The 22,866-nt window shown below is 43.0% G+C and overlaps 1 long non-coding RNA gene across 2 annotated transcripts; it reads left to right on the plus strand.

Moving 5' to 3' along the window:
• Window positions 1-3,593: 3,593 nt before the first annotated feature.
• LOC123859449 (uncharacterized) lies at window positions 3,594-21,440 on the plus strand. 2 transcript variants are annotated; one of them, XR_010410883.1, is made up of 8 exons: window positions 3,594-4,966; window positions 5,641-6,604; window positions 7,953-8,192; window positions 9,343-9,626; window positions 10,678-10,833; window positions 17,235-17,405; window positions 19,775-19,875; window positions 20,924-21,440. It is a non-coding gene; the product is annotated as an uncharacterized LOC123859449 (long non-coding RNA). The 2 variants fall into 2 exon arrangements; XR_010410884.1 differs by lacking the exons at window positions 5,641-6,604; window positions 20,924-21,440 and having other exon boundaries at window positions 3,598-4,966; window positions 19,775-20,251.
• The last annotated feature ends 1,426 nt before the right edge of the window (window positions 21,441-22,866 follow it).

The following is a 22,866-nucleotide window of genomic DNA, read 5'->3' on the forward strand; positions in this document are numbered from 1 at the left end:
CTGGGCTCTTTCCATAGTTTGGCTATTGTGGACATTGCTGCTGTAAACATTGGGGTGCACGTACCCCTTTGGATCCCTACATTTGTATCTGTGGGGTAAATACCTAGTAGTGCAATTGCTGGGTTGTAAGGTAGCTCCATTTTCTACTTTTTGAGGAACTTCCACACTGTTTACCAGAGTGGCTGCACCAGCTTGCATTCCCACCAACAGTGTAGGAGGGTTCCCCTTTCTCCGCATCCCCGCCAACATCTGTCATTTCCTGACTTGTTAATTTTAGCCATTCTGATGGGTGTGAGGTGGTATCTCATTGTGGTTTTGAACCACCATTTATTTTATCTTATTTATTTATTTTATGATCTCAAATTAAAAATTTATTAATATGCGGTAGACATTAGTTAATGGGCAGACAAGTACTAAATAAAGTAAGAAATTGAGTAAAAATTGACTTTTGCCATCACTACAACCAAGCATCTTAAACCCCTGCTATATCTATACTAGATAACCATACTCACATCTACGTCTATATCTACATTTAACTCTACTTGATCAATCACCTTGATTATTTTTTGGTCAATCATCTTGAAATTAAATATTTAATGTATGCCTATCTTGTTTATGTTAAATGTTGAAATGTAGCCATCCGAAGGGGCACATGCACCCCAATGTTTACAGCAGCAATGTCCACAATAGCCAAACTATGGAAAGAGTGAAGATGTCCATCAACAGATGAATGGATAAAGAAGATGTGGTATATATACACAATGGAATATTATGCAGCCATCAAAAACCTGAAATCTTGCCATTTGCAACGACGTGGATGGAACTAGAGGGTATTATGCTGAGCGAAATAAGTCAATCAGAGAAAGACATGTACCATATGATCTCACTGATATGAGGAATTCTTAATCTCAGGAAACAAACTGAGGGTTGCTGGAGTGGTGGGGGGTGGGAGGCATGGGGTGGCTGGGTGATAGACATTGGGGAGGGTATGTGCTATGGTGAGCCCTGTGAATTGTGTAAGACTGTTGAATCCCAGATCTGTACCTCTGAAACAAATAATACAGTATATGTTAAAAAAAGAAAAAGATAGTAGGAAGGGAAAAATGAAAACCACCATTTATTTTAATTTTAGATTGCTTTTGTTGTTCCTGTTGGGTTTGGACTTTAAGTGCTTTCTAGATAATTGAAGGCCCTTTTACTTGGATTCTCATCAGTTGAAGACACTTTGCTAGTGACCACCCAAAGAACTGAGCATTTTGATATCATAGTCTTTGGCTGAAAGTGTTTCCCAAATTATAATCATTGCATTTCAAGAAATCAGTGCTTTGAAAGTGGGTTATACTAGCCAACTGCTTAAAATGAGAAGGGGCAGGGGCAGCAGATGTTGGTGGGGAGGGGAGGGGGTCAAGGATCAGAAGCAGTGGAGAAGGGCAAGGACAAAAAGAATCAATTAAGGAGCACCTGGGTGGCTCAGTAGTCTGTTAAGCATCTGACTTTGGCTCAGGTCATGATCTCATGATCCTGGGATTGAGCCCCCACGGAGGCTCCAAGTTCATCGAGGAGTCTGCTTGTCCCTTTCCTTCTCCCTCTGCCCACCCCCCCACTCATGCTTTCTCTCTCTCTCTCTCAAATAAATAAATAAAATCTTTTTTAAGAAATCAATTAAAATGAAAGGGATGCTATATACATTTTTTTTTTCTTAAAGATTTTATTTATTTATTTGACAGAGAGAGACACAGCGAGAGAGGGAACACAAGCAGGGGGAGTGGGAGAGGGAGAAGCAGGCCTCCCGCCGAGCAGGGAGCCTGATGTGGGACTCGATCCCAGGACCCTGGGATCATGACCTGAGCCGAAGGCAGATGCTTAACGACTGAGCCACCCAGGCGCCCCTATATACATTTTTTTTAACCCTTTCTAGAATTGAAGCAGATACTAGGACCAACAGTCATCTCATTTCTTGAAAGCAATCAAAAAGGGCATTAAATCACCCAGAAGTTGAAAGCTGTTTGTAGGAGAGGGCTCCCCTGATCTGCCATCCCTTACCACACGGATCTCAACCTGCTGGCATTGCCCAGTCCCGAGGCCTGGCAGCATAATGAAAAGACAGCTCCCTGGACGGTGAGGGAGGCAGGAGGTTTTCTGGGCACAGGCTCTGCTGTATTACAGAGTAGAAATGGAAACCTCAACCTTAAATATGACTTTTCCCCCCCAAACCTAACATTAGCTGGTGTTCAAGTATTTCAACCAGGGAAAGCAAAAGCTTTTAGTGGTTTCACCTTATCTTGAAATGGAGAGTTTGACCCAGGTCCTGGATATCTGGGAAAAGGATGCAACCTGAGATTTCTTGAGCTTCTATTTCCAAAGAACCTTCCATCAGAATGGACTTTGCAGAGAATGCACACAACTTTGGCGCTCCCTAATCTTCATCCTTGACTCTGTTCCCTTATTCTTTTTTGGTCAAGCCATCCCAAACCGTGTCTGCAGCTTCACTTGGACCCACCCACTCCTGAGTTGGTACTTTTATCCCTGACTTCTTTCCAGAGCTCCAGACATGTATTTTTGTCAGCTTGCTGAACATCTTGCACCCAACAGGCGCCTTAAACTCAGCATATCCCAAATCAAACTGATCAATTCTCCCTGCCACTGACGGCAGCCTCCTTCACCTTCAGCCACATTGTCATTTATCACATTGCTCAAGTTGAGAACCTCAGTGTCATCCTCAATTCCATCCCCGTCCTTCACCCTCATTTCCTAATTGCCACCAAGATCCATCCTCTCCCGCCCCCCCCCATTTCCTGTTCTCCATTCTCTCGTCTTCACCCCACTGTTACTGCCCTGCTCCAGGCCCACATTGCCTCTCACCCGCACTGGGGAACTGCCTTCTAACTGGTCTCAGGGTCACAGCAGCACCCCACCAGAACCTGTCTGCACAGCTGTCAGGGAGATCCCTGGGAAACATCGCTCAGTTTCCATCTGTCTCTCGCTTAAACCTACCTGACTGTTCTCATTGCCAGGACGACAGCTTCCAAACTACTGGTCATGCCACACCAAGTTCTTCCCACCTGGTTCCCAGCCGTCCCCGTGTCTTCCTAGGACACCCGCCACCATGCATCCTGCAGGAGAGACTACAGTCTGCCCCCCAATGTGTTCTCTCCTTCTTCCTGATTAAAATCATGACAATTGCTAATACAGTATGGTCTTTCTTGCCGTCCAATAGGGCCAGGTGACAAAGTTCTGGATGCTGGAATGTAAGCACAGAATCATGAGAGAGTTTCCAAGAATTTTTGCAGGAGGGATCTAGAACATGTCCTTTACTCCTTTTCTGTTGCCCCCTTTTCCATCCTGCAGCCTGGAACAAAGGTGTGATGGCTTCCATTTTGGACCAGGAAGGTGAGGGGCACACCCCAGGGCAGGAGGAGCAGCAAGCTGGAGGGTGCCGTGGAGCGGAATCGCCACAGCCCTGACTACCTACCTCTGGAATTTTCTGTGGGAACCTGTGGCAGAACAATGCTGCCTGCTGCGGGGTCTAAGCAGCTCTTTGGACATTCCTCAGTAATTGTCCTTCGCTGAGTCGTGCTCACTGGTTTACAGATCTCTCTAGCCTGGGGGCTCCTCCAGGGCTGCCGTGTAAGCAACTGCGTGCACGTGCCCTTCTCTGCGTTCCTCTTGGTCGGCTCAGCTTGGCACAGACAGAGCAGGCGTCCCGGAAACGTTTGCGGAGCTAGTGAGTATTGATAAGGGCTCCGAAGAAAGCTCCCTCCCCTCTCAGCCCGTGGGGTCGACAGTATAGCCTCCTGCCGCGTAGCAGCCGAGGGCAACTATGTAACCTCCCTGTGCCTGTTTCCATCTCTGCCGAGTGGCTCAGCAGCGCCGCCAGCGCGTTGGAGGACTACATGACAGTTTCAGCGAGGCACTCGGCGCGGGACCGGCCCACAGGCGGATGGGGCAAACAGCCGCGGTTAGCATTTCGTGGTTGTCTCTCTCCCGCATGCTCGCTCCCTCTTCTTCGCTCCCCTCCCTGTACTTTGCTTTTCATGAGCATTTCAAGTAAAAAACAGCTTCTGAGCCCCAGGACTGTGGCAGGACAAACACAGTCGCCACTCTCCCCCCCCCCCCCGCCCCCCGCGCCGGGGAGGGGAGCTCGCTGGCTCTGGGGGAGGCAGACACAGAAACTCGGAGCTGCAGCAAGGCTGAATGATGGAAGTGCTCACCGCTTCCCTGGGAGCGCAGGGAGGGAGGCAGTCACCGTGGGCTGGGGGAGAGGCGGAGGACCCGGCGAAATGGGAGTGGAGCTGGGGGGAGAGGCGCCTTCTTGGCAGAGGTGGCCAGCGCGGTGTGGTCCGGGAGCTGCCAGTGTGGTTCAGTAAGACTAGGCCCCTGCTTCTCACACCGGAGCATGCGTCAGAATCCCCGAGAAGCCTTGGTGAAATGCAGATTGCCAGGCCTCTTTACCAGCATTTCGGATTTATTAAATCCGGAGCAGGGCATGAGCTTTTGCATTTCTTTTTTTTTAAGATTTATTTGTTTATTTCAGAGAGAGAGTGCGCTCAAGCGCCCTTGGGAGTGTGGTGGGAGGAGGGGCAGGGGGAGGGGGAGGGAGAATCTCAAGCTGACTCGGCCACTCTGCGCTGAGCTCACAGCCTGAGCCCAACCAAGAGGCGGATGCTTAACCGGCAGAACCACCCAGGAGCCCCCCTGAGCTTTTGCATTTTTAACAAGTTCCCAGGTGGTCCTCCCGTTCCTGGCCAGGGACCACACTGTGAGCACCGGGAGTGGGAGTGGGGGCAGGAGTGGTGAGAAGTAGAGTGGGCTTCACACGCCGGCTTGGGAGTTTAGATTCTGGGACAACAGTGACAGAACTACGGAAGCGGTTTCAGGAGAAGAGCGTACAATGAGACCTGTGTGGCCCAAGTATGTTTTAAGGGCACACGACTTCAGAAGGGAAGACGTGAGGAGTTGAATCCAGGTGAGTTGCGGGCGGCCTGGGTCCCGCTGCGCGTGGGGCCCCGCCCCGCCCCTCGCCCCTCGCCCCTCGCTGCCGCTTTCTCCTGCTCACAAAGGAAGAGGTGCATCCCTTTTTTTCCAGGCTTAAGGCCTCCCCTGCCCTCCAGGCCATCCTGCTGTCTCCTCTGGACAGACCGTCTTCCAAACACCTTCAGCCTCTCTCCCCCCCGCCCCGCACCCCTTCCAGTTGGGCATCGTTGAAGTCAAACCTTCAAACACATAGGAGCTCCCAGAATCCCACTACCTATCAGCTTCTTTTGGCTGCTATTCTTGATAATTTTTAAAAATATATTTATTTTGGATTTGAGTACAGTTGACATACAATATTACATTAGTTTCAGGTGTACAACATGGTGATTCCACAAATATATACAACATGCTACGCTCCCTTGCAGCTCCCATCTGTCCCCATAGGACGCTATTACGATACCATTGACACGATCCCCTGTGCGGTGCCTTTCATCCCTGTGACTTCTTCATTCCATAACTGGAAGCTTGAGCCTCCCACGTTATGCCCCTTCGCCCGCTGTGCCCATCCCCCCACCCTCCTCCTTTCTGGCAACCATCAGTTTGTTCTGTGTACTTAATGGATCTGTTTATGCTTTTTTGTTTGTTTATTCATTTGTCTTTTTTTAGATTTCACATATGAAATACTGATAACTTTCCTTTAACCAAAAACTTCTCAGTGAATGGTCATCGCCTATCCCATTTCTTCACCCCGGGTCCTGACAGCACCCCCCTCCCCCAGTCTCATTGGCACCTGCCTAAACAATGAAATGGTAACTTGTTTTTCTTGTTTGCTTTAACAGCTTCACCACTTCTCCCACCAACATGTCTTAAGAGAACCCACATACAGACCTCTGGTAAAAATAGTTAATAAATGTGGAAAATGCCTCAACAGAATTGAATTTTTAAGCCTCCAGGCCTTTATTAACTTTCCTACTGCAAAACAGTTTACAGGAAATCTGTATGTGATGGGAATATTTTATTGTCCCTGAGTTAGCAGCACAATCCAGTTTGTCCGAACTGATAAAATTAGAACAAAATGGAGACTTATGTAAAGTATAATTCCACAAAGATATTATATAATTATATAGTATAATTCCTGGTCTATGTAGGGCTCAGTTCCTTAGAAACAGGACTTATTCACCTTCGCATTAACTACTGTAATGAAGTGTCCCTCCCCCCCCATGGATTGTCCATCATTTGTTTATACATTTTGAATTTTTTTTTAAGGCTTGAAATAAAAATGGGTCCTGTGGAAGTCTGGGAGCAGAAGCGAAGGCTGCTCTTAAAGGTTCTTCATTCAAATGTTGAAAACAAAACACGGAAACTTCATGGGATCCAGTTCAAGCTCTTGAATGTATAACAGGGATTGGCTTCTCTCCTGAAGAGGCCGTTTTCTGAATGTTGCTTATAGCCAGAGACCTCACATTTCTGTTTTGAACTTTTCCCCTTCTTCTGGACCATTCAGATATTCTGAAATGTCTCCAAAATGAATTTCTGACTCGGGCGCTGAGTCTGTATGGCTCATAATGTCAATGAATCAGAAGAGCTAGGAAGTTAAAGAAACCAGAACAGAGAGGCCCGCTTCTTATTAGTAAGTTTTCCCCTTTTAAATATTTCTTCTCCACTTTCTTCCTGCTGTGGCTTTGCAGAAATCCACAGCTTTCTCAGCTGTTCATGTTCTGGGAGCAAGAATAATGTTTCTATTTTTCTAGTCAAGGAGAATACCAGCAATTCTTCCACCATTATCAGAATCTTCTCAGGTAAAGGGCCTCTCTCTCTCTCTCTCTCTTTTTCTTTTTTAGAGAGAGAGTGAGCATGCTCAGAGAGAGAGAATGTTAAGCAGGCTCCATATTCAGCGTGGAGCCCGAAGTGGGGCTCCATCTCATGATCCTGAGATCATGACCTGAGCCCAAATCAAGAGTCTGATGCTTAAACCCACCCAGGCGACCCCAGCAACTTCCTCTTTTAAACACAATTCTGGATTCATTGACTTTATTTGGAGGGAGGAACAGAGCAGAAAGATCACAGAAAGCCTGTGATCTTGACTCCCAAGCCCCTCTTCCCCTGGATCCCTCAGAGAGCTCGCACAATGGGAGACTCACCCCCAACCCTGCAGGTAGTCTGTGCTGCATTCTGGAAGGGAGCCCCAGAAGCCTAGTGGGACAGAGCTGAAGGAGGGGTGGGGAGAGGACAGGTGGAGGTGTTTTCTTCCCTTCTAACTCTGGTGACCCTCCCCAAATTAGAAGAGAAAATTGCTCACATTATTTTACACTTGAGGCAATCCAGTGAAATCCAAGTGTTAACCTTTCTGGTTTAGTTGTTCTCTCAAGTGCAAAGGTTTTAGAAGCCAATGAAAAACTGCCAGAATATTGTCTCTTTCACTCTGGCTCTTGCCAACTTAATTTGAAATTGGCTTTCTCAATTCTCCTTTTCTCATCTGGGAAGAACCCAGACAGATTTCTGCCTGCAGGTGATAAAATCCTGCCCCACCTCCACCCTAGATCTGCTTCTTCTAGTTTAGGTTGGGAGGTTGGCTCAAAATGACAGTGGTGATGACTGTGGCCACTGAGGATTGTCCCAAGGGCAATTCAGCTGCTGCCCAGGGCCTGATGGTTTTCCTGAAGACTTGCAGTTTTTCAGAAAGGGAATGGTAGGGAACTGGGGAGAAATGACAATAAATGAAAGCCTAAAATGCCCTGGAATTCCTTCAGGTACGACATCATGGAAATATTACCAACTCTTTGAAAGTCATCCCAAGGTTTAGCATAGGGCCTGGTACCAGGCAGATATTGCTAAATATTTATAGGATGAATGAATAAACAGACTGCTAGAATGAACTAAATAAGCACTTGATAAATACTAGGGATGTTCTTTATATTTTATTTCATTTGTTTTGCTCTGAAGAATGTCTTAACCATTTCCCACAATCTTGTTTTCAGATTTAATCTTGTTTCCAGTTTGATGAATACAGTGGCCACTGGCCCAAAGACCCCTTCATAGCATCAGCAAAGGTGACTGCTTTAATGGCATTCCATTGCTCTGATACTGTTAAATTTGAGCATACCCATGGGAAGGTTGGAAACATTAATGCCTCTGGAAATATGTGAAACATCAAGAGCCGAGGATTCTACACGTTGCATGCGACTATCAGGAAAACAATCGATGTATGACCTGCAGAGGTGGGTGTAAACGCCCCTGCCCTGGGCTTGCTGACATTCCTTTCAGCTTCCCCGTGAAGATCTCATGAAAGGTGGAGATGGCCAGGGGTCATTCCTTTCTGAGACCGGGTAGAGCTGGTCAGATGACAGAGGTTGTCAGATGACAAGTGGAGATGATCAGGTGACATTCTTCCCAGCTGCAGGAGAAGATGATCAGATTGTTTTTCTCAGATTGTTTATAGTAGGCATTTCTAGAATTTGCCCACCCGATGTGCCATCCAGGAAGACCCCAAGCACAACTGGGTAATTATAAGCAAGACCAAGGATGTCAGCCCTTGCCAAGGGAAGGTTATGAAGAGCAGTGGGATAATGTACATGAATGTCCTCCAGGTCTACACTCGGGTGGGTCCCAGGACTAGAGCTCCCTAGCACCTTCCCAGACCAGCAGCCCAGGGGCCATGAAATCCAATGCCCACTCTCTTGAATCAACGCCATACTGATTTGCCCAGTGTGTCCTACAGTTTGAGATGTTCTGCCCAGAACATCTGGTGGGGGGTGAGGTATGTGTAAAGCTTCAAGCACCCCCATTTCTAAATTGAACAGCCCTGCGCTTTGTTTTTTAATTGATTTTGTATGGTAGGTTTCCTCTCTTCTATTAGAAGGTAATTCTTCATTCTCAAGCAATAATGATAGTCTATGAGGCCAAGTATTAGGGTTCTGACAGTTCTAACATGGGACCCTGCCTCCTATAGGCACTTAACACATGTTCATTAGAGGGAGAGGCACTGCTTTCTCTGAACTTCATTTCCAAATTGCAACACTTGGGCCTGAGTTTCAATTCTTGTGACTTTCACTGACAAGGAAAACTGAAACCAACCTGAAGTTGGACCTTTTTTTTTTTTTTTTTTGCTGTTGTTTACCGAAACCAACACCTGTTGTTTATTGAACACCTAGCTCATAGTAAGCACTCAATGAATGTTTGTTGAATGGATGAGTAATTAAATGAAAGATGTTTAATCCTATGCAAGTTACTTGCCCTCATTTGTAAAATGAGCCTAAATCCACCTCCTTTGCAGTTTGTGGTGAGGAGTAAATGAAAGAAGATGGGTGAATTGTTTAGCACATAATAGAATCAAATGTCATTTTATTCTCTTCTCTTTCACATAATCAGTAGCTATCCCGAGTATATTTAGCGGAGGTGACCTCATAAATGAAGAAGCAGGCAGTGAAGAACACGTTGGTGGTCACCAGCAGCATAGTTGGATGAGGGAAGATGGCCATGTGCACTGGCCTGGTGTAGCTCCTCGTGGCCCCCAGTGACATTTTGCTGGAAAAGGATAATCCACCATTCTGCCCTGTCTGAGTTTCCATTTGCTGCTTTGGACCTTCCTGCTGGGCTTCAGGCAGAGGCTGTGATGGCATCAGGAAGACTGGCCAGAATGATCGTATAAAAAAGTAAGCTCTGGTTGGGAAGGATGGTGGCCAAGATAAAAGTTGTCTTTTGGATGAGTTGTTTTTAAAATCTGTAAATACATTTCTGGGAACTTGAACAAAGTGGAAGATTTACACAGAAAAAAAATCTGAATCAATATATGAACAGATAAATAACCTGGTGTATGATCTGCCTACAGACAGTAATAGAACCCATAGAAAATTGAAAGTGATCTCCCTACTCCGTAAAGGCCTCTTCTTGCTCTGGACACAGCCATTCTGAATGCTCCAAAATGGGCCATGTAATTTCGGATGTAATTTCCAAGAGTTCAGAGCTTCCCCTACCTCAAAGCTGGCACTTCTTTGTCATAGTCTAGGTTTCAGCATAGGGGAATGGATATACATTAGAAACATAGTATTAAACACTGCTGTCCTTCTGCCTCTCGGGGCTGATTGTATCTACACTGTGTGTGTGTGTGTGTGTGTGTGTATTTTACTTCAAGGTGAAGGGAAATGGGGGACAGCTTCCTCCTAGTCCTAAAAGATTTCCTAAGAGTTTTAAAGATATTGTGCTTTATTCACAGACTTTGCATCTAGTCTGGATATAAAAATTGCTTTTATCTATGCACTATGCCAACAAGAGTGGTTTCATAATTTGAGAGGGCTAGGTTAGCTTAACTACTGAGCTGGAGGATGTTATGTATATTTCAGATACAATGTAGGGATCTAATTGTTCAGTTTAAATTGCCAGTTAAGTTCAGTTAAAGTTCAGTTCAGTTAAAATGCCAGTAAAATGTTAAATTATTTTCTTTAATTTTTAAAAAGATTTTATTTATTTGTGAGCATGCATGCAAGAGAGAAAGAGAGAGAGAGCACAAGCAGGGGGAGCGGCAGGCAGAGGGAGAAGCAGGCTCCCCACTGAGCAGGGAGCCCAATGCAGGGCTCCATCCCAGGACCCTGGGCTCATGACCTGAGCTGAAGGCAGAGGCTTAACGACTGAGCCACCCAGGTGTCCCAAAATATTAAATTATTTTTATATGATATTCTAACATGCCATCTGTTTTCTCCCTTTAAGTTTACACTGGCACACCACTGTAACATCTGTCAACAAAGCGGCCTTGAACTGCATAAAAAAACACAAGTAACTTTGTCTCTGGAAGTGATGCCCAGATAAACACGCAAAAAATTTCAGGTTGGGTGTGTCCTCAGCTCAACATAAAATGGACTAACGGTATGAGATATTTTCTGGTTATACTCGCGTCTTTAACAAACCTCATTTGGTTGATCTTCAAGAGGCAAGGATCGAATCTTAGAGAAGGCCATTCCACCTGTCGCATCAGAATGGTTAATGACCCTCTTGGTCAAGTCATCATTTCCCACGCCCCGGGGCAGTGATGTGCTGATGAGCTGCCTCGCAAAAACAAAAACCAAACCAAACCAACAACAACAATGACAAAAATCAATTCTGATTGATTTGTGGTATTTGCCACCTTCCGTAAAATAATACCCCTGCCGTGGCTGGCGTTGAGCTACCAGCAGGGACTGGCTTGCAAACTCCCGTACTTAACAGTGAGACGCGGTGAGCTGGCGGGAGCCGCCCTGCCACACTCCCACCCCGGGGCCTTATGCCTGCTCTTACTTCTGCCTGGAACGTTCCAGAGACCTTTTCTCCTTGCGTTGCAAACTGGTTCTTCTGCTAGCATTATTGGAATCCTCTGGTGAATTAAACAGTGATAAAAAGCACTTGGAAGAGTGTCTGGTATACAGTGAATGCTATTTAAGGGATGTTTATTAATATTCTTTTCCTTGACTGATCATCAAGACCAAATTAGGAGTTCATCTTGTGTGTGTGTGGCCTGCTGTGCTTCTCCTTGTGCGGTACCCTCCCCGCCCGCCCTCCCCCCCCCCCCCCAGCACTATCCTGGCTTCCTTCTGGTTCTGGTTGGCTCAGGCTTCGTAATGTTTGCTGTCACATCCCTGGCTAGCACAGTGCCCAGAAACTGGGAGACACTCAATGTATCCTTGTGAAATAATAAGTGCTAGGTCATTGAATCTGTTGTTTACTACCAGCGTGAATTAGAAATCAAGAGGGTCAGTGTGCATGTCAAGAAATGATTATGAGGAGCAGGTAGAGGGGATGAGGCAGTGATAGCTAAAGAAACTCTATTTTCTGAGGCTGTTTAGGCTTTATTTGTGTTGACAGAAAGGGTATTCTTTGATCGGAGTAGCCAAATTGACTATGACTCAGGTTGAGGTCTGCTGGTGTTGCCATCGACAATTTCGTTATCATGCAGGGTAGTGACTTTCTTGGCATTACAAGGATGCTTGTAATTTCAGGAACTCTATTTTTTCAAGATCCTTATCTTATTTATGTGTCTTTGGCGGGGGCAAGTAGGTAGAGGTTGTCTCTAAAATAGCTCTAATGAAATCTTTTTTTTTTTTTTTTTTGGTTGACTATAAATGCTTCTTAACCACTTTGGAGTTATGGATTCCTTTAAAAGAGTTTGATAAAAGCTTCTAACCAGAAAAATGCTCTGTGCACATGCATACACCAATCTTACACACAATTCACTTGTGCACTTCCAAAGAACCCTAGTTTAAAGCTTCTGTCTTCATGCATTTTGTCTGATTTATCTTCATGACAATTCTTGAAGTTGGTAGGGGTGGAAGCAAAGAGTGATGAGTTCATTTGCCCAGAAAATTTAATGGTAGCAATTACATAATTGACCAAGATAATATAAATAACCTCACCTAGCCATCCAGAGTGACTACTGCAAATTGAAGTGCTATTTTAAGGGAACTTGCTTTTATTATGAGGTAATGTCTTCATTCATTCATTCATTCATTCATTCTTCCAAGGTTTTATTTAAATGTAAGTTAGCTAACATATAGTGTAGTATTAGTTTCAGGGGTAGAATTTAGTGACTCATCAGTTGCATATAACACCCAGTGCTCATTATATCACATGCCCTCCTTAATTCCCATCACCCAATTACCCCATCCCCCCACCCATCTCCCCTCCAGCAACTCTCAGTTTGTTCTCTGTAGTTAAGAGTCTCTTATGGTTTGCCTCACTCTCTGTTTTTATCTTTTTTTACTTTTTCTTCCCCTCCCCTGTGTTCATCTGTATTGTTTCTTAAATTCCACATATGAGTGAAATCATATGGCATTTGTCTTTCTCTGACTGACTTATTTCACCTAGCATAATATACTCCAGCTCCATCCATGTCATTGCAAATGGCCAGATTTCATTCTTTTTGATGACTGAGTAATAGTCCATTGTGTGTGTGTGTGATATATGTATCACATCTTCTTATCTATTCATCAGTTGAAGGACATCTGGGCTCTTTCCATAATTTGGCTATTGATAATCCTGCTATAAACGTTGGGGTGCATGTGCCCCTTCAAATCAGTATTTTTATATCCTTTGGATAAATACCTAGTAGTGCAATTGCTGGGTCAAAAGGTAGTTCTATTTTTAACTTTTTGAGGAACCTCCTTACTGTTTTCCAGAGTGGCTGCACCAGTTTGCATTCCCGCCAACAGTGTCTTACCTTTCTATGCAGCCTCGCCAACATCTTTTGTTTCCTGTGTTGTTAATTTTAGCCATTCTGACAGGTATGAGGTGGTATCTCATTGTGGTTTTGATTTGTATTTCCCTGATGCCGAGCGATGTTGAGCATTTTTTCATGTGTCTGTTTGCCATCTGTATGTCTTCTTTGGACAAATGTCTGTTCATGCCTTCTGCCCATTTCTTAACTGGATTATATAGGTATTTTTGGGGTGTTGAGTTTGATAAGTTCTATATAGATTTTGGCTCCTAGCCCTTTATCAGATATGTCATTTGCAAATATCTTCTCTCATTTAAAGGTTGCCTTTTAGTTTTGTTGATTGTTTTTCTTCACTGTGCAGGAGTTTTTATCTTGAAGTCCCAGTAGTTTTTGCTTTTGTTTCCCTTGCCTCCAGAGACCTATCTAGTAAGAAGAAGTTGCTGTGGCCAACGTCAAAGAGGTTGCTGCCTGTTCTCCTCTAGGATTTTGATGGATTCCTGTCTCACATTTAGATCTTCCATCCATTTTGAATTTGTGTATGGTGTAATAAAGTGGTCCAGTTTCATTCTTCTGCATGTGGCTATCCAATTTTCCCAACACCATTTGTTGAAGAGATTTGTTTTTTTTTCCAATGAATATTCTTTCCTGCTTTATCAAAGATTAGTTGACCATATAATTGTGGTTCCATTTCTGGGCTCTCTATTCTGTTCCATTGATCTATGCGTCTGTTTTTGTGCCAGTACCATGCTGTCTTGATGATGACAGCTTTGTAATAGAGCTGGAAGTCCGGAATTGTGATGCCTCCAGCTTTGGTTTTCTTTTTCAACATTCCTTTGGCTATCTGGGGTCTTTTCTGGTTCCATGCAAATGTTAGGATTATTTGTTCCAGCTCTGTGAAAAGTGCTGGTGTTATTTTGATAGGGATTGTATTGAATGTGTAGATCGCTTTGGGTAGTATAGATATTTTAACAATATTTGTTCTAATCCATGAGCATGGAATGTTTTTCCACTTCTTTGTGTCTTCCTCAATTTCTTTCATTGGTGTTCCATAGCTTTCAGAGTACAGATCTTTTATCTCTTTGGTTAGGTTTATTCCTAGATGTGGTTTTGGTGTAATTGTTAATGGGAGCAATTCCTTGATTTCCCTTTCTGCTGCTTCATTATTGGTGTATAGAAATGCAACAGATTGCTCTACATTGATTTTATAACCTGTGACTTTGCTGAATTCATGTATCAGTTCTAGCAATTTTTTGGTGGAGTCTTTTGGGTTTTCTACATAGTATTATGTCATCTGTGAAGAGTGAAAGTTTGAATTCTTCCTTGCTGATTTGGATGCATTTTATTTCTTTTTGTTGTCTGACTGCTGAGGCTGGGACTTCCAGTCCTATGTTGAACAACAGTGGTGAGAGTGGACATCCCTGTCGTGTTCCTGACCTTAGGGGAAAAGCTCTCAGTTCTTCCCCATTGAGAATGATATTTGCTGTGGCGTTTTTGTTATGGCCTTTATGATGTTGACGTTTGTTCCTTCTATCCCTGCTTTCTTGAGGATTTTTATCAAGAAAGGATGCTTTATCTTGCCGAATGCTTTTTCTCAATCTATTGAGAGGATCATATAGTTCTTATCCTTTCTTTTATTACTGTGGTGTATCACATTGATTGATTTGGAGATATTGAACCAGCCCTGCAGTCGAGGAATAAATCCCACTTGATCATGGTGAATAATCCTTTTGATGTAATCTTGAATTCTTTTAGCTGGTATCTTGTTGAGAATTTTTGCATCCATGTTCATCAGGGATATTGGTCTGTAATTCTCCTTTTTAGTGGGGTCTTTGGTTTTGGAATCAAGCTAATGCTGGTCTCATAGGATAAGTTTGGAAGTTTTCCTTCCATTTCTATTTTTTTGGAACAGTTTCAGAAGATTAGATATTAATTCTTTAAATGTTTGGTAGAATTCCCCTGGGAAGCCATCTGGCCCTGGACTCTTGTTTGTTGGGAGATTTTTGATTACTGATTCAGTTTCTTTGCTGGTTATGAGTCTGTTCAGGTTTTCTATTACTGTTTCATTTTTGAGAGTTTATATATTTCTAGGAATTTATCCATTTCTTTCAGACTGGCCAAATTGTTGGCTCATAATTGCTAATAATATTCTCTTAAAATTGTTTGTATTTCTGTGGTGTTGGTTGTGATCCCTCCTCTTTCATTCATGATTTTATTTCTTTGGGTCCTTTCTCTTTTCTTTTTGATAAGTCAGGCAGGGGATTTATCAATTTTGTTAATTCTTTCAAAGAACCAGCTCCTAGTTTCATTGATCTGTTCTACTGTTGTTTTGATTTCTATATCATTGATTTCTGCTCTAATCTTTATTATTTCCCTTCTTCTGCTGGTTTTAGGCTTTATTTTCTGTTCTTTTTCCAGCTGCTTTAGGTGTAAGGTTAGGTTGTGTATTGAAACTTGTCTTGCTTCTTGAGGTAGGCCTGTATTGTGATATACTTCCCTCTTAGGACTGCCTTTGCTGCATCCCAAAGGTTTTGGACTGTTGTGTTTTCGTTTTCATTTGCTTCCATGTATTTTTTTTTTAATTTCTTCTTTAATTTCCTGGTTTAACCCATTCATTCTTTAGTAGGATGTTCTATTTTTTTTTTAAGATTTTATTTATTTGAGAAAGAGAGAGAGCATGAGCAGGGGCAGAAGGAGAGGGAGAAGCAGGCTCCCCACTGAGCAGGGAGCTTGATGCAGGGCTTGATCCCAGAACCCTGGGACCATGCCCAGAGCCAAGGGCAGACACTAAATCTACTGAGCCAACCAGGCGCCCCTAGTAGGATGTTCTTTAACCTCCATTGGCTCTTTCCGAAATTTTTCTCGTGGTTGACTTTAAGTTTCATAGCATTGTAGTCTGAAAATATGCATGGTATGATCTCAGTCTTTTTGTACTGGTTGAGGCCTGATTTGTGACCCAGTTTGTGATCTATTCTGGAGAATATTCCATGTGCACTCAAAAAGAAGGTATGGATGAAAAGCTCTGAATATATCTGTGAAGTCCATCTGGTCCAGTGTGTCATTCAAAGCTACTCTTTCCTTGTTGATCTTCTGCTTAGATGATCTGTTCATTGCTGTTGAGTGGGGTATTAAAGTCCCCTGCTATTATTGTATTATTATCAATGAGTTTCTTTAAGTTTGTTATTAATTGACTTATGTATTTGGGTGCTCCTAAGTTGGGGGGCATAAATATTTACAGTTATTAGATCTTCTTGTTGGATAGACCCCTTTATTATGATATAGTGTTCCTCTTCTTCTCTTACTACAGTCTTTGGTTTAAAATCTAGTTTGTCTGATATAAGGATGGTACTCCAGATGAGTAATATCTTAACCATTTTATCAAGTCCTAGAACCTTTTGCAGTTTCATTTGGACACGCCATGTTGGGAATTGTCATTGTCATTCTTGTGTTCATTGCTCACTGTTGCAAACAGACAACTGGATGAGTTTTTAATTGGCCCAAGACCTAATAAATGTATCAAATTCAATCTTTTCAATTTTATAATAAAAACTGCACACCAAATACAGGTGTTATCAATCTCTGAGCTTTCTCTGAACTTTCTCATGTTTCTGTTAATGGAGGGTGGGTGTTACAGAGGAGGGCAACAAAAACCATTTAGTTTATATTTTCAGTTCATTTTGGAAGCTGGTTTCTTTTCCTAATTTTTTTCTTGCCCATGTGAATAGTTTGATGCATTTCTATTCCCTGGAAACAAATCATGGCAGTGGACGTAAGCAAGTCATGTCATCTCTAAAAGGAGGGATTAAGTTTGGAGTTTCTGATGTCTCTTCTGTTTCTAACATTCCATGGTTGTCTGATTCTGTCTTGGAGACTTTGGGGAGGCAGGAAAAGGCCAACCAGGATTAAACATGTTCTTTAGATAATCAACTGTTTGTACTTGAGCAATGAAATATGAAAAACTTCTGTTCTCAATCTCTTACCAAGTTTCACAAGAATAGTGAGAGACTGATCTCTAACCATGTTGTGGATAAGTAGAGGTATCAGAAATGAAATACTAAGTCTTACATAATGATGCGCATTTCAGGAAGAAAAATGGAATATTCTGAAACAAAATATCCATGTGAATGACTTTCCAAGGGGAAAGATATAAAGAACCTCTTCACCAGAATTAGAATATTTCTTGGGCATCAACACGGCAGACACACTGCTGCAATGAATCTCTTTGGAGATGACAATGTTATAAGCATCTTGAGACGTAAGTGTGACTTAAAAAAAGCCCAGCAATATCATCAGTGAGTCCAGTACCGTCAAGCTTCTTTTCTCTAGAAGTTAATTCTATTTATTTAAAAGGATCCTCCAGGATATAATTTTGAATGTTGTCAGGAACAACAGGAGTTTTTTTCCCTTATGTCCAATTCTTCCAAATCCCTGGAGACAGCATAAACATACACAATATTCTGTGCCCCTGTGTGTTCAGGGGGAAAAATCTTGTCCACTCACATGGTACCAGATATCTGAGTTAATTCTCCATATGTCCTGTGACTCACTTCGTAACAGTAAACACATCATACTTAAGAATGGAAAAATCTGAGCGATGAGAGATTGGAATTATCTGGAGCCTTGGCTGAACAGCTTGAAAGATTTTTTTTAGAGCTGTTTTAGAGAGAGCTTACCTCTATGCTCCTGCCTGTACACATATACATAAGATAAGGATCTTGAAAAAGCAGGGAGAGAGCCCCTGAGTATACGCCAAACCCAGAAGAAGGAAAGATAGTTCCAAAGAAGGAGCTAAGTCCAGCAGCACAGGTTGTGATGGCTCTTTATCTCCATACAAGGGAATGTTCCAGCCCAAGGCACTCTTCAGCAGTTGCTCAAGGGTCAACAAACCACTCGCAACTGCCTTTCCCAACACTTACCTATCTCTTACCAGCTGTGTTGGCCAAGTTACTGAACCTTGCTGAGTTGTTCCCTCATCTGTAAAAGAGGAAGTAGTAATAATAATGACAGTAGGAATACATACTTTGTAGGGTTTGAAGATTAAATAAGATAATGAATATTAAAAAAAAAAAAAAAACCTGCTAGTAGTATTCCTAGCACATAAGTGCTCAGTAAATGTTATCAAAAAGTCAAGGACCTGAACTTCAGTCTGCCCCCAGTGCTATGTTTTCTGGGTGGGAAGGAAGTAGAGACATTCACTTATCCATTTCACAAACATCTTATCGACTGTCTTTTATGCATCAGACACTATTCTAAGTAACAGGAATTCAGAGATGAAGAAGAAAAATTAAATCTCTTCTGGATGGTTAAGATGACACTAAACGAATAAATATATGTTGGGGAGAGAAAGGGGGCTTTGCCTGAGCAGTCTGGTGATTGGCTAGGGGATTACTGAGGTGGGGACACTGGAGCAGAAGCAAGTAGGGGATGGAAATCGGGAGCTTAACTTCGACAGGGTGAGTTTGAGATGCCTGTTAAATGCCCAAATGCCAGTATGAAGTAGATCATTAAATGTTCAAATCTGGAGCTCAGGTGAGGGGTGATGGTGAAGATAGAAAGCTGGGGTTCATAAGCATATAGGTTGTATTTGAAGTCATGGGACTGGATGAAATCATTCAAAAAGTGAGTATGGATTAAGAAGAAAAGAGGTCCAATTGGGATGGAGCGCTGAGATACCAGCACAGAGGTCGGGAAGAGGAGGGCATTCTGTGAAGAAGGCTGGGAAGGAATGGCCACATCCCCACTGATGGTCGCAGATGCTGAGTCCTAGGATGGGCTCCTTTCTGGCCCGCAAATCCCATGGCCTCATCCAGGCCTCAGACCAATGCAGCCTTTGCCGCAGCCAGCAATAAATTTAAAGGGATTAATACAGAATAAACTGAGGGCATTGTAATACTCAAGACATATTCATTAAATAGTATGTACGAATGTCTGAATAAATGAATATTGACAGATTTAATTTTATTCCTCTTTAAATATTTACAAACCCTTACTTGCATTTGATTTTTCTCCCTGGAGAGAAGATTGCATTTGCTTCATTTTAAGGTCTGTCAGAGGCAATTTTTGCTAAAGCCAGAAATTTTTTCTATTAGCTTTGATGGCTTAAACCTTCCAGAACTTTATAAACTAATAATGAAAATATTTGGTTCTTAAATAAAGGGATGTGCAAAGTTTATATCTTACAATTTCATTGAATAAGATATTAGAGGTACCATCTACTAATAATATGCATTTATTCATTTCATTATGAAACCAAAACTTACGTAATGTTACTATTAAATCCCTTACATGTGCAGAACACACTCTTAGCTTTGTGGAGGATCTGGTAATTGATACTCCAGTAAGAACAGTAATGAAAATTAGTATTAATATGTATCAGGTACAAAGGACTTTACATGCATTTCCTTGTTTTCATGATTCTCCTAGCATCCTGTGAGAATGAGGCTATTGTTAGGTGTTTCATACAACATAAAAATTCACAGACCACATTCTTGTGGTCTAATGATTAGAATTAGGCAGAACTGAGATTTGAACCCAGCTCTGTATGATTGCGGAGCTTGAACTCTTGCTCACTCCGCTCTGTGACCCCTTTTCATGAATCATCATCAATATTAATTTTACTTATAGCATAAAACAGAAAACATCATACAAACTTGGCCAACGTAAGCATGTGTCTCCAACCAAAACAACATCGCAGTGAAATTCTGGAATTCAGACCGAAGCTGGAGGTAATCCCATTCAAGTTTCTATCAAAAATGGTAACGTTTTCTGTGACACCTTCTGGAAAGCGCGAGCCGGAAGGTGGGGACACGGGCCTCTGGACGAGGCGCAAGCAGCACACGGTGGTGGGGGGTGGGGGACAGCGCCCCAGGGAGGACCAGAGCGGCAGCTCTCCCGCGGGCAGGGTCCAGCCGCAGCAGCCGCCACAAAGTCGCAGGCACAGGCAGCCTGCGTATCCCCGCCGCCTCCGCAGCAAGAGCAAAAGCAAACACTCTTGGAGGAAAACAGTACGGAGAGCAGGGACAGCCGCGGTGCAGCGTCCGCCGCAGTGTGCGCGGCGCCCGCCAAGCAAACGCGGTCAGGGGCGGGGAGGGGGGCAAGGGGAATCCTTGGCGTCCTCACAAAGGCAAGGGACTAAAGTTGGTGGTAATCGTGCTCCAGTTCAAGGATTGAGCTTCACATATCTATTTGCAGTATGCTGGAGAGGTACTGTATCTGAATCTATGACTAGTCACTGGACGTGTTTTAATGAGATAATATATATATGTATTAAAGTGCATTGTGGACAGCGACATGGCAGCTAAAGATAATTACTTATACTGTTGCTGTTAATGATGTGATAGTGATCACAAATATTATTAGTATTTAAAAGCGTAATTTAAAAACTCCATACCAAGGAGACTATTGGTTATTTTGCCAGTATTAATTCAATATGTAATTTAAATGGGCCCTGTTTCCCATCCTTTTGGATTCTGTGAATAGTCACCATATGGTAAGGTTCTGACCTCGTGAGGATGACCAACTGGACTTTATCTAATAAATCTGAGCTCAGTGAGGCTAATCATTCTGTTTGTGATTCCATTGCTTTGCCCCCTTCCTTTGCTTTCCATAATGATTCTGCCTGTTGTCAGAATTCTTAACATGATCATTTTGTTGCCCATTACTAGCTCTTTTAGTTTTTTGTTAGATGGCATTTAATGAGGCTTCAGTTTTGATTATAGAGTGGATACTTTTAAAAAATTTTATTTGGCTCTGTTTCTCTGCTTAAAATTACAGCTGTACGGTGTCCTGTTTCATCAAGCGGTATCATCCGTAGCTGATTTCCCTTTGCTCAAAGATTCCACTGGAGAGCTGCCAACTAAAATTCAAATTGTCCCACAGATATAAGACAGGTCTTATTCCTCAGTGAATTCCAATTCTGAAGGAACACGTCTTCCATTGATGAAGCAAGCAAGCAAGCCCTAAGCAGGATCACCCAGGCAATAGAGATGGGATAGTGATGGCCACAGCTGTTTCTCGTTCATGCTAGAACAACTCATGACACTTTTTTTCTTGCACTGGAAAGGGATATTAAAACACACACACACACCTGGGAGCCAGGATTAGAAAACTTAATATTTTAATCAGAATTTTCAACTATAAGAACTTTAAAATTGGTTTTGAAACAAAAACAGTATGCCATAACATTGCAAAATACTCTTATTGCCTAGTAAAAGCACACTATAAATTATAAACTGTTTTCTACACGTTTGATGTTATATCGGGTAAAAGCCCGATTACTTCTGAGGACTTGGTCTTCATTCAAAATAAGAGATTACACCGCCAAAGTTTTAGAGACAACCCCCTGATGTACACATAAACTGTCAAGGAAATATTTGCAGACTGTCAGAGGCATTTCTGTCAATTCTATGAAAAGATTTTGCATCCTAGTGTCTTCTTGAAGTTTATTCTGGTTGCTTTTGGATTAAAAAATGAGAGCTGTGAAAAGCAAAGAGAGGCAAAGCGGCCCTAGGAACAGCCCCCAGAGCGTCAGCAGTTCCAGGGACACCTCTGTCCCTGTTGGTCCCCGCTGTTTGGCAGCAGGTGAGTGGACACCTTTTCGGCGCTGTCCATGCATGCAGACAGAAGCCATTTTAAAGTGTTAGGGTGACAGGTTGTCAGCTTTTTTCCTAAACTTCTCTAATTGGAGTACACGAGGACACATTGTCTCTGAGTCTCTGCATGCAAGATGGACTGGCTCCAGTAAGATAGGATTTCAAGAGATGGGTGTAAAGTCCTTTCTACATTAAGCAAATTGACTGCATGCGTACAAGACGGAAGAGAACCGGTTGAACAATACTTCTGCCAAACAGACATAGTAAGAGGGTCATGAATTTGTTACGAGCCAAGAGGTATATCACTGCCCAGAAAGCTAAGACGTCATTACTGCCCCCAAAGCACTAAGGCATGTCAGCTCATAGGAGGTAACAATTTTGCCGTCTGCTGCATTGGCCGGATCATGCCTGAGCTGGAATGCACAGATTAGCTGTGCACCATGTCCTTAAAGCTCATCAAAAAAGGGTCCCGGTGGATGGTGAAAAGTTTGAAAACTATGTTATATGACGAACAGTTGAGGGAATTTGATTTATTTAGTCCAGACAAGGAAAAATTTGGGAAGCAGAAGAGGAGGAGATATTGGTTGTTCATCTTGAATACCTGAAGAGTACCTTGTGGAAAAGCTATTGTAGTTGTTCTGGAGGTCCCCCCAAAGGAAAACCCAGGGCCAATTAGGGTAATAGTAGACAATTTCCAGCTCAAGGTTAAGAAGCTTTTTGTAATTATTACTTTCCCTACAGTAGGCTGGGCTGCTTACTGAGTGGGGTGGTGACCTTGTGATACTGGAGGACCCCAGTAAGGGCTGAACACTATTGAGTACGGGAGGGGAAGATGGGTGTAAGGTGGGACTCTGAGAGCTTCTATTCAACGTGTGGTAAGAATGGCCCCTGGAGATTTTGGGAGCTATCCTGGCCCATGCTGCACACTCTTATGGTAGAGTCTTGGATTGTGTCACCCTAATGGTGCCTGTTTTCTCCATCGCGGCAAAGCTGACTGTAGTCTTGTTAGCTAATCTAAATCACCATCTACCAAAATAACACTGCTGTGTTGCTGAAAATGGCCCTGGGTTGCTGTGTTCCTCCATCTGAACTGATGATTCTTGCTCAAGGGCAGTGAGGGATGGG

This window comes from Mirounga angustirostris, unplaced genomic scaffold (assembly GCF_029215605.1).
Source record: "Mirounga angustirostris isolate CCGP_5_RB_7025 unplaced genomic scaffold, mMirAng1.0.hap1 SCAF_4, whole genome shotgun sequence".
Classification (NCBI taxonomy): domain Eukaryota; kingdom Metazoa; phylum Chordata; class Mammalia; order Carnivora; family Phocidae; genus Mirounga; species Mirounga angustirostris.